The 8607-nt window shown below is 34.2% G+C and overlaps 1 long non-coding RNA gene across 9 annotated transcripts; it reads right to left on the bottom strand.

Annotated features, from left to right (window-relative positions):
• Positions 1–4767: 4767 nt before the first annotated feature.
• Positions 4768–7121, bottom strand: LOC130714813 (uncharacterized). 9 transcript variants are annotated; one of them, XR_009011433.1, is made up of 6 exons: positions 6679–7118; positions 6419–6510; positions 5887–6263; positions 5637–5733; positions 5309–5466; positions 4768–5181 (listed from the first exon to the last, which is right to left on the bottom strand). It is a non-coding gene; the product is annotated as an uncharacterized LOC130714813 (long non-coding RNA). The 9 variants fall into 9 exon arrangements; XR_009011429.1 differs by having other exon boundaries at positions 5887–6258; positions 6679–7116; XR_009011434.1 differs by having other exon boundaries at positions 5887–6180; positions 6679–7115.
• Between the last annotated feature and the right edge of the window lie 1486 nt (positions 7122–8607).

The raw sequence follows: 8607 nt of genomic DNA, 5'->3' as shown, positions 1-8607 counted from the left end.
AGTCCTAGCTCTGAACATCATTTGTTCCTTTGGGAACAGGGTAGTTTCCCACCTATAGCTTTTTGTGTGGTTTCTTTACGGGAATCACAGGGAGTTGGTTGGGCTTAGGAGGTCTTGTTTTAGGCCATCTGGGCTGACTTATTCTCAGTTTTGAGGGATGGTGTTGCGGACACTTCACCTTTTTATTTGGTTTGTATATATTGCCTACGGGCGTTACAGTTTTCTTTCCGTCACTGGAGGTTACTCGTGACGAGGTTGTTACTTACAGCGGGGGCTGTTTATATATTGTATATTAGTTTTATTACTTTTCGCATTTGGGTTTTATTTAATTCAGTCTTGTCTTAGTTATTATAAAAAAAAAAAAAATATTCACGTTTTTTCCGCATTAAGTTTATTTTGGTTACTAAAGTGACGCCACCGAAATCGGGGTGTTACAGGTACAGTTGTAGAACCAGACTTTAATTTGTTGTACTTTTATGATATGGACATCCGTTGTTACCTTCGGGTGCTTGCCTTGTCAAGGCTGGAAGTATGAGTTTTCGGGCATATGTATGCATGTAAGATTTTGGAAATGTTTGAAGAGAAAGAAAAAAAAAAATATACCCACATTTGTAAATTATTTTATATTTTCTTTAACATGTTACTAATAGTGACCTCTGAAAATCAGGGTGTTACATTTCTTATAGATATATTCACATAATAATCTTTCACTCTTATAATAATAAATATTATCAAATTTTATTTTTCATAATTATTTAATAATAATGCTTATTCAAAAACACTATTATGGAAGGTAGTGAGACTAATTCACTCGGTGCTTGAAAATAAATTAAGTGTGGATATAACTCTCTTAACAATTTTTTTCATATGCAGCGCTCAAATTAAATCCTATACCAAATACTTAAGAAATTTAATTATTTAGTGGATCTAATTGATTTTTGTTTGAAAACTTATGTGATATTTTAATGTATTCTATATTTCCAGATGTATTTGGAGTGGAGAGGTGTCATTATCGTATTGCCTATGGTCGGTTCGTAGGCCCAGCTATTGCAAAGCTTTTGCAACATATTCTATTTATTTAGAAATAGAATGTAGAAACTAGAAATGGCAAAGCATATATTACAATACACATATTTATCATCTCAAAAAAAAAAAAAGAAACATAGGTCGCGTGCTGTTGCTGCAAGCCTGCAACTGAAAAAGAAGTATTATTTTCCAAAACATTAAATTAAAATGACACAGCACTTGGATATTACTTGATGGCCAAACTCCAGCAACATTAATTATGTTTTTAGACTAAACATGTTTGATGTTTATTGAGATTGAGATAAATAAGTTATTGTCAAAATCAATGGATGAGTTCAATTTTTTTTTGTTACAAGAGGAAATTAAAACAGGCAAAAGAACTAGACACAAGCGTCTAAGTACAGAGACGTGAACATGGCTGTAGGCGGTTCAGCCCACACCCGGCGCAAAGTGCTCTCCCTATTAGCCATTCTCACAAGGAAGTCCGCAGCGTTGTTCTTCTCGCGAGGAATATGAACAAAGGAAACTCTCCAACCTTCCTAAGCCATTGTTGAATATCCATGATCGCTTCCCTTTCCCAGAAAGTATCCACTGTCGTTGGGCCTCCAAGAACTCTGGCTACATCCAGACAATCTATTAGGCAAACCAGATTTCTGATATCAAGATTCCATGCATGCTCAAGTCCCAGTTTCACCGCCCAGAGCTCTGAGCGAAACGCGGAGCCACCCTCTCTGATGGGTCCAATTTGAAATACATCAGGAATCAACTCATGTAAAATATTTCTTATTTCCTCATTAATTAACATTTCATATTAACCACTCATGTTAGATCAATTGGTCACGATTTAATCCTCTTATTTCTCACAATAAACATTGTTCTCACTTGATACGTTATATATATATTAAATATATGAGACCCTTTATTAGACATAAATACAGTGTTACCAATGATTATGTTATCACTAAATAGTGCATACACCGTAAGACTTTTTTATTTATCTTTTGTAGTGACATCACATCATATCATACATATTACTACTTATCTATTATCTCTCTAGCTGTTTAGCTCATTGGGTGTAACACGAAACATTATTATTATTAGATAACTAGTACTTTGACGCGTGCGATGTACGGGGATATTCATTTTTGTTTTTTGTGTATTATTATTAAATCTGTGTGTTTTTTTAAAAAATATTTTATGGATTAAAAGGACTAAATTTATTGAAGATATATGAAATAATAAATTTGTCTGTTTTTTTTTGCACTAAAAGTTTTTTTAGTTGTTATTTTATTTTTATATATTGTACTTGTTTTCCTAAATGCTCGATTTATGGTTTTTTGTATATCTATTGAATAATTTATTAGAGAGAGTTGAAGTTACATGTATGTGCTAAAAGTAGCCACTGAAAAATTTTTTTTTTGCAATTGGAATAATTAGATTGAGAATAAACTGAGAGTGTATCGTTGCACATTTCCTGTAAAAACATCTTCTTTATGTGACATTGCAAACGACTTCTTGATGAAAATTTTTAATCCTTTACAGTGCGTGACTCTAGAGAATGCTACATATAATTGGCCATGTGAAAACACTTGTTTTGGCAAATATAACCCCACCTATTTTAATGATTGTCCTTGATTGGATCCCTATATAAAAATAATAATAAATATGAAATACTAAAAATTCAAAACAATCAGAAAAAATTGGTAAATCTATTGTAGTATCAAATAGCATAAGAAAAGAACGATTGTGAAGTGTGAGAAAGTGAAAAGTGAAGAGTGAAGAGTTATGGTTCTAGATTTTACTTAATTTAGGTAAAATTATTAAAAATATATATTTAATAATATATGACAATTATTTTTGGGGGCTCTGGACACGGAGAAGAAGAGTACCGGTACCGGCGGCAAAAAGAAGGGGCCTACGCAGTATAGGATTTTCAATATGGGTTACACTTCACCGATGCCGGTGAGTGAGCTTGTGAGCATATTGGAGAAGCTTCTGAAGGTGAAGGCCAAGAGGAAGGTGATGCCAATGCCTAGAAATGGAGATGTGAGGTTTACTCATGCCAATATTAGCATAGCACAGGGGGAGCTTGGTTACATGCCCACAACTGATTTGGCTATTTAGTCATGACAAAATATTAGCTCTTGCTTTGATGTTTATGCACATACTATTGTATCTATATATAAAGCTCAAGAGTGTGGATTCTAACTTTAAAGAAAGGAACCAAAAGGCAAGAATAATTTAAATTTTAAATAGACTAATAAATACTAATTTATCACATAATGTATTGGACTTGAAAATGAGTTAAGTGGTTTATTGAAATTAGAATTTTTTTACAACCTATTTTGCCTAGGAAGCTGGATCATTCTTATTTGTCTTTTAGTTTTTTCTTAGGTGTGTACTGGGTGGCTAATTGACATCAGTTTCATTTTTAATAGGCTTAATGGTGTTTAATATTCAATTGCAACCTTCACTAAAATTCCCTTGGGATTCCATCACTTTGTAACTCTCCTAATAATATATCTTTAAAAAATTAATTTAGTAATTTATGCACATTTATTGTTCAATTGTAAGCTTCACTAAAATCCCATTGGGATTCCATGACTTTGCTAACTTCTCTATGTTCTAATTTAATGAAATCATTTGCACAATAATTTATATCAGTTACAATTTTTTGTAATATTTCTTTTGTGGTCAAAGAGGATCCGGAAACAGTAAACGTGTAAAACAAAGAAGATCATACCAATAGGTTAAAAAGTTAAATAAAAAGTGAAAGTATATATACGTTTAGCACCAGATATAAGGCACAAAAAGTAACCATCCAACAATATATATTAAAGAAGTTAATCTTAATATGAGTTGTTTTGGAGCCACCACGTCTTATGCGAGCATTTGTAAATGCAGAAGCCTATTTATAAGTTAGGAGATGCCAAGAAAGCATAATGAAAAAAAAAGGAAGATTTAGTAGACTCTGTTGGCAAATGAGTTCCTTATGCAATCATTGTAAGAGGAAAACTTACAATTATTGAACCCCTAAAAGATTGCAAATGGTATCAGAGCAAAATTATTATTATGCTACATAATTGAGTACATACACATTGGAACCAAGAAACTAAATCTATGTACTATAGGCCAAATAAATTATGCCATTTTTTAGAATTTATACATTTGGATTTGTCCCTTATGTTTGTTCTACTCATAATTTCACCTAATCTTTCGTCCATCCTTTTTATGTTTTATGGATTGTGATTGATTAAGGTATATCAATTATACCATATTAAAGCCATAAATTAAAATTGTCTGCGCTTATGAGATATGAAATCTGGATATTAATATAGAAACCAAGAAAATTAGATTTAAGATAGTTAATTTCATTCCTTAATATAGAAACCAAGAAAATTAGATTTAAGATAGTTAATTTCATTCCTTGGTGATTTTAAAGATATTTCATTGAAAGTACACTAATAAGTAATAACTACACAGTTTTGAGAACATTGAGAAGTCAGAAAGAACTATTATAAGGGTTGGGTGGGGTAAAGGGTGAAGGGTCCCGGGTTCGAACCCGGATGAGGGATTAATTTACTAACATTTCTAACAACTAACATTTGCTTATAAAAAAGAAAAGAAAAAAAAGAAAGAACTATTATAGTAAGCAAGCATTTCAATTTTTTCTCCAGAGAATCTTATATGGATGATTTACCATGTGAAAGATATTTGACTTCTCTACTTTAGAGGGAAAAGTGAGGAAATCTACAGTTATAATCATTAATCAGAAAATCAACAGTTATAATTGTAATTATATACATATACGTGTATAACAAACTATACAATAATTTGGAAGCACAAAAGCATCTTGCCTAAAATATAATGTTGCATCAATAGAAGATTATATCAAAGGGGAAAAGAAAAAAATGTGATGGAGCAGTGGAAGTCTGAATTTGTTTTTCTTGATCATAATATCTTATTTGTTCTTTTTTCCAGGTTCTTGATCTTTCTGTGGACCTGAGTGCAGCAAGTGCTACAACTGAAGAATGAGGACGCTTGCAGTTATATAAATATGCCTGAAAAAAAGCTTCCACTCTAGTACTTTTTCCCATGTTAATTTCTTCAATGCAAATTAGAAGCATCAACTGCTTCACTTTTATTGAGAGGCTTCTGCACAAAATTATAGTAAAAGAACTTAAAAGCCTCACCAAGCAAAATCTCATACTAAAGTACATACATCCACCACAACAATAGAAAATGGGAATCAAAATAAAAAAAAAATTGATGAATCTAATACCTCCTTTTTGAAAGGTTATTCCCTAGGATGGAGAGAGCACACAGATCAGCTTCAAAGGCTTCATAGTTTCCAAACTTTGCCTCTTCTTACTGCATAATCTACTAAGTTCTATAGCTGACTAAGTTTTCAAGGTTCTGTATCACCGGTCCAAGCATAATCTATTAATAATGCATTTGGAAAAGAAGATGAAGTTAGCAAATCAGTCCAGCATACTTTAATGTTATTTGACTTCTTTCAATAGCAAAGAAATATACTTTTCCAAGTAAAACCAAAAAATGGTTATGAGTTATGACAAAAATAAAGGAAACAAAAATGTGATGGTTCTTACACATTCATGATATGCCTTGGCTATATTATCTTGCTGGCTGCTGCAGATGGTTTTCCCATGTTAATTTCTTCAATGCATAATTCAATGGGTTTGTTTCCTTAAAAAAAAATCATTAAGTCTGAATACTTGTACCCACCGAAAAACCAAAAACTCCAATGAAGTTTCAGTTTAGTATACAAATAAACCCAATCCATTAATGGTAAATACCCAACATATACATACTGTGATGCAAATACATATGAACCCAAACCTGCGTTAGTGTCGTTGACAATTCTGATAGGATCCTCTTCAGTTTTGAACCTCAAAAGGGGTGCAACAGGTCCAAATGCTTCCTCTCTAGATATGCACATATCATTGTGGACATCACTAACGATGTTGGTTCATAAAAAGTGAGTCCAAGACTATGTCGTTTACCGCCAATAATTACTTTTGCCCCCTTTGATGTAGCATCATGAATTAAGGACTCAACCTTTTTGACAGCAGCTTCATTGATCAGAGGGCCCTGAACAACACTGTCACTAAAACCATCCCCAACTTTCATATTCTGAACAGCATCAAGCAAAGCATTTGCAATTTGCTTGAGAAAATTATGTATACTTCATTTGCAATTTGCTAATAAATCCTGTACTAATTACATGTAGTGTAAGATGCCATTGAAGTTGCTTAGTTTAAGCTAATTTAGCCATGAATTTTGCATAAAGAAAGGTGCAAATCAGCAAAACAAAACTGGTGCAGTTAGAACATTGATGAAAAAGTACCGAACACAGAGAAGGTATTTATACCTGAAGCGTGAAAGGGAAACCCAAAACAGCAAATTACCCATATTATATAGCCATTCTTGAATCTGAAATTCCAGAGACAGTTTGCCTCGTGCCTCAACAAAAACAGCAAAGGAAAATCAAGAAACCAATTATGTATTTGGGACATTAGCAACAAATTAGGGAAAACATCCAAAGCTATGTATTGGTTTATAGAAATTATTTGGGGGTAGACTGTAGAGAAATTGATGAAAAAGTACCAAACACAGAGTGGGTATTTATACCTAAAGCGTGAAAGGGAAACCAAAAATAGCACATTGCAAAATTCTTCTTCGGCATCGGCACCGAACCCACCGTCGCCAAAGACCTCGCTGATAGAGCCCTGTTCCTCTCCCATGTCACTCCCTTCTACACTGACCACCTCGTCGATCTCCCGAGCAAACTCATCCAGTTGCTTTGTTAAGTCCACCACACCTTGCCTCCGCTGCCACCTCATTCGATCGGTCTATCTGCGTTTAATTCCATTTCCGTTGAATTGTCTTGCCGTCGTTCCTGCCAGCCTCGATCATATCTCCTCCATCGACTTCGATTCGTTTCCCTCTGGTGTGTGTGCGACTCCCTATTTATCTATTAAAAATGAAACGAAGGGAAAACGAAAAGACTGGGAGTGGAAAAAAAAGAAAAAAGAAACGTAAGAAAGAAAGGAGGAGGAAGGGCTGAGATGAAATGTTTTTTTTTTTGAAACTTGGCTGAGATGAAATGTGATTGAGGAAGGTACAGCTGTGATTCATTCATTAGGAAATGATGTAAACTTTTACTAAAATGTCCATGCTAAAAATTAGATGGTAGTGCATTGAAGTGTTGAATTCCAAAGTTGTCCTCCATGCTGCACAAACTCTCCCTTTATAGAGTTTATAGATAGATAGATTGCTCACATTTTTTCACTAACTTGATTCAAAGCTAAAAGAATTTAAAATTTTATTATTGTGGAAATGGCTTTTACTCGTATACGAAATTTATTTTATTATTTTACATTTTATTGTGTGATAAGATCATAAGATATGACTAAATGTACACTATTAGTGTATATTTCCAGCTTTTATTAATTTTATAGAAACCCTAGCAAAGGTCTTCCTCCTTCCTCTGAAAACTCATTTCTCCATATCCGTCGGCCACCACTTCTTCCCTATCTCTTAGCCACGCGGCCACCACACAACCATCGATTATCTTCACGCCCTTGTCTCTTTTCCTTCCTTTCCTCCATAGCCACCACCTCCTCTCGTTCCAAATCTGTGTGTCACCAACCGCGCCTTCATTTTCTTTCATCGACCAGAAAAACATGCCGCCAAACTTCTCCTATGCAACCGCGTCGTCCCTGAAGCTTGCGCCGCCACTACTTTCAAGTCCCAGATCGTGTCACCACCTTCCCTTCCGTTTTCACCTCCATCGAAGGTCACCCCGTTCACCTGTTACTCTCAAACGCCTTCATCGCCTATCTTGTTTTGAATGATAAAAAATTTCAAGAGTCCATTAATGATATCTAAAGAATCCTTGTTGTTTACTTTTCAGGAGCTACATTAATGTAATTTACTTGTTACGTCTTGAAACTTCACATGAATTGAACTTCAAGATAAACAAGCACAATCAAAGATTTAAGAACTTATGATCTACTTGTTTCGTCTGGAATTCCATATGCATTGGAACTCGGGGCAAACAAGGACAATCTAAGTAATTAGTCACTTGCTTTAATCAGACAGTTCAATTGCAAAGAAAAAAATTTATATCTGCAAAGACCGTCTACACGAGGAAAAGACGAAACTCGACAAAGCACATTCTATCTTCTGACTCAATGATGACAAGGAAGATCAAGAAGAAAGTTGAATATCGTCTCGTTAGAAGAAACTGCGACAACAAGAGATACAATTCTTCAACGGGAATATTCTGAGGAAAGCATAAAAGAAGACAAGACAACACACATCAGAAAGATGATTAAAAGAAGAGCTGTCAGCAGAAGATCAGAAGACTTAAGAAGGAAGAATTATCGTTTGCAGAAGAAAGAAAACGAAAACTTTCATATGGAAATCAAGTGTCCAACTCGGGCTGGCCAACCAGAAGAAACTGTGTTCAGAGAAAGCAAACATGATGTGAATATGGAAAAGATCTCTAACAACACAAAAGAAAGAGAGAAAGGTCAATGTGAAAAGCTTCAAGCA

Source organism: Lotus japonicus, chromosome 4 (genome assembly GCF_012489685.1).
Source record: "Lotus japonicus ecotype B-129 chromosome 4, LjGifu_v1.2".
NCBI lineage: Eukaryota > Viridiplantae > Streptophyta > Magnoliopsida > Fabales > Fabaceae > Lotus > Lotus japonicus.
The sequence above is the reverse complement of the archived record's forward strand: the minus strand, read 5'-3'. Positions and strand labels throughout refer to the sequence as shown.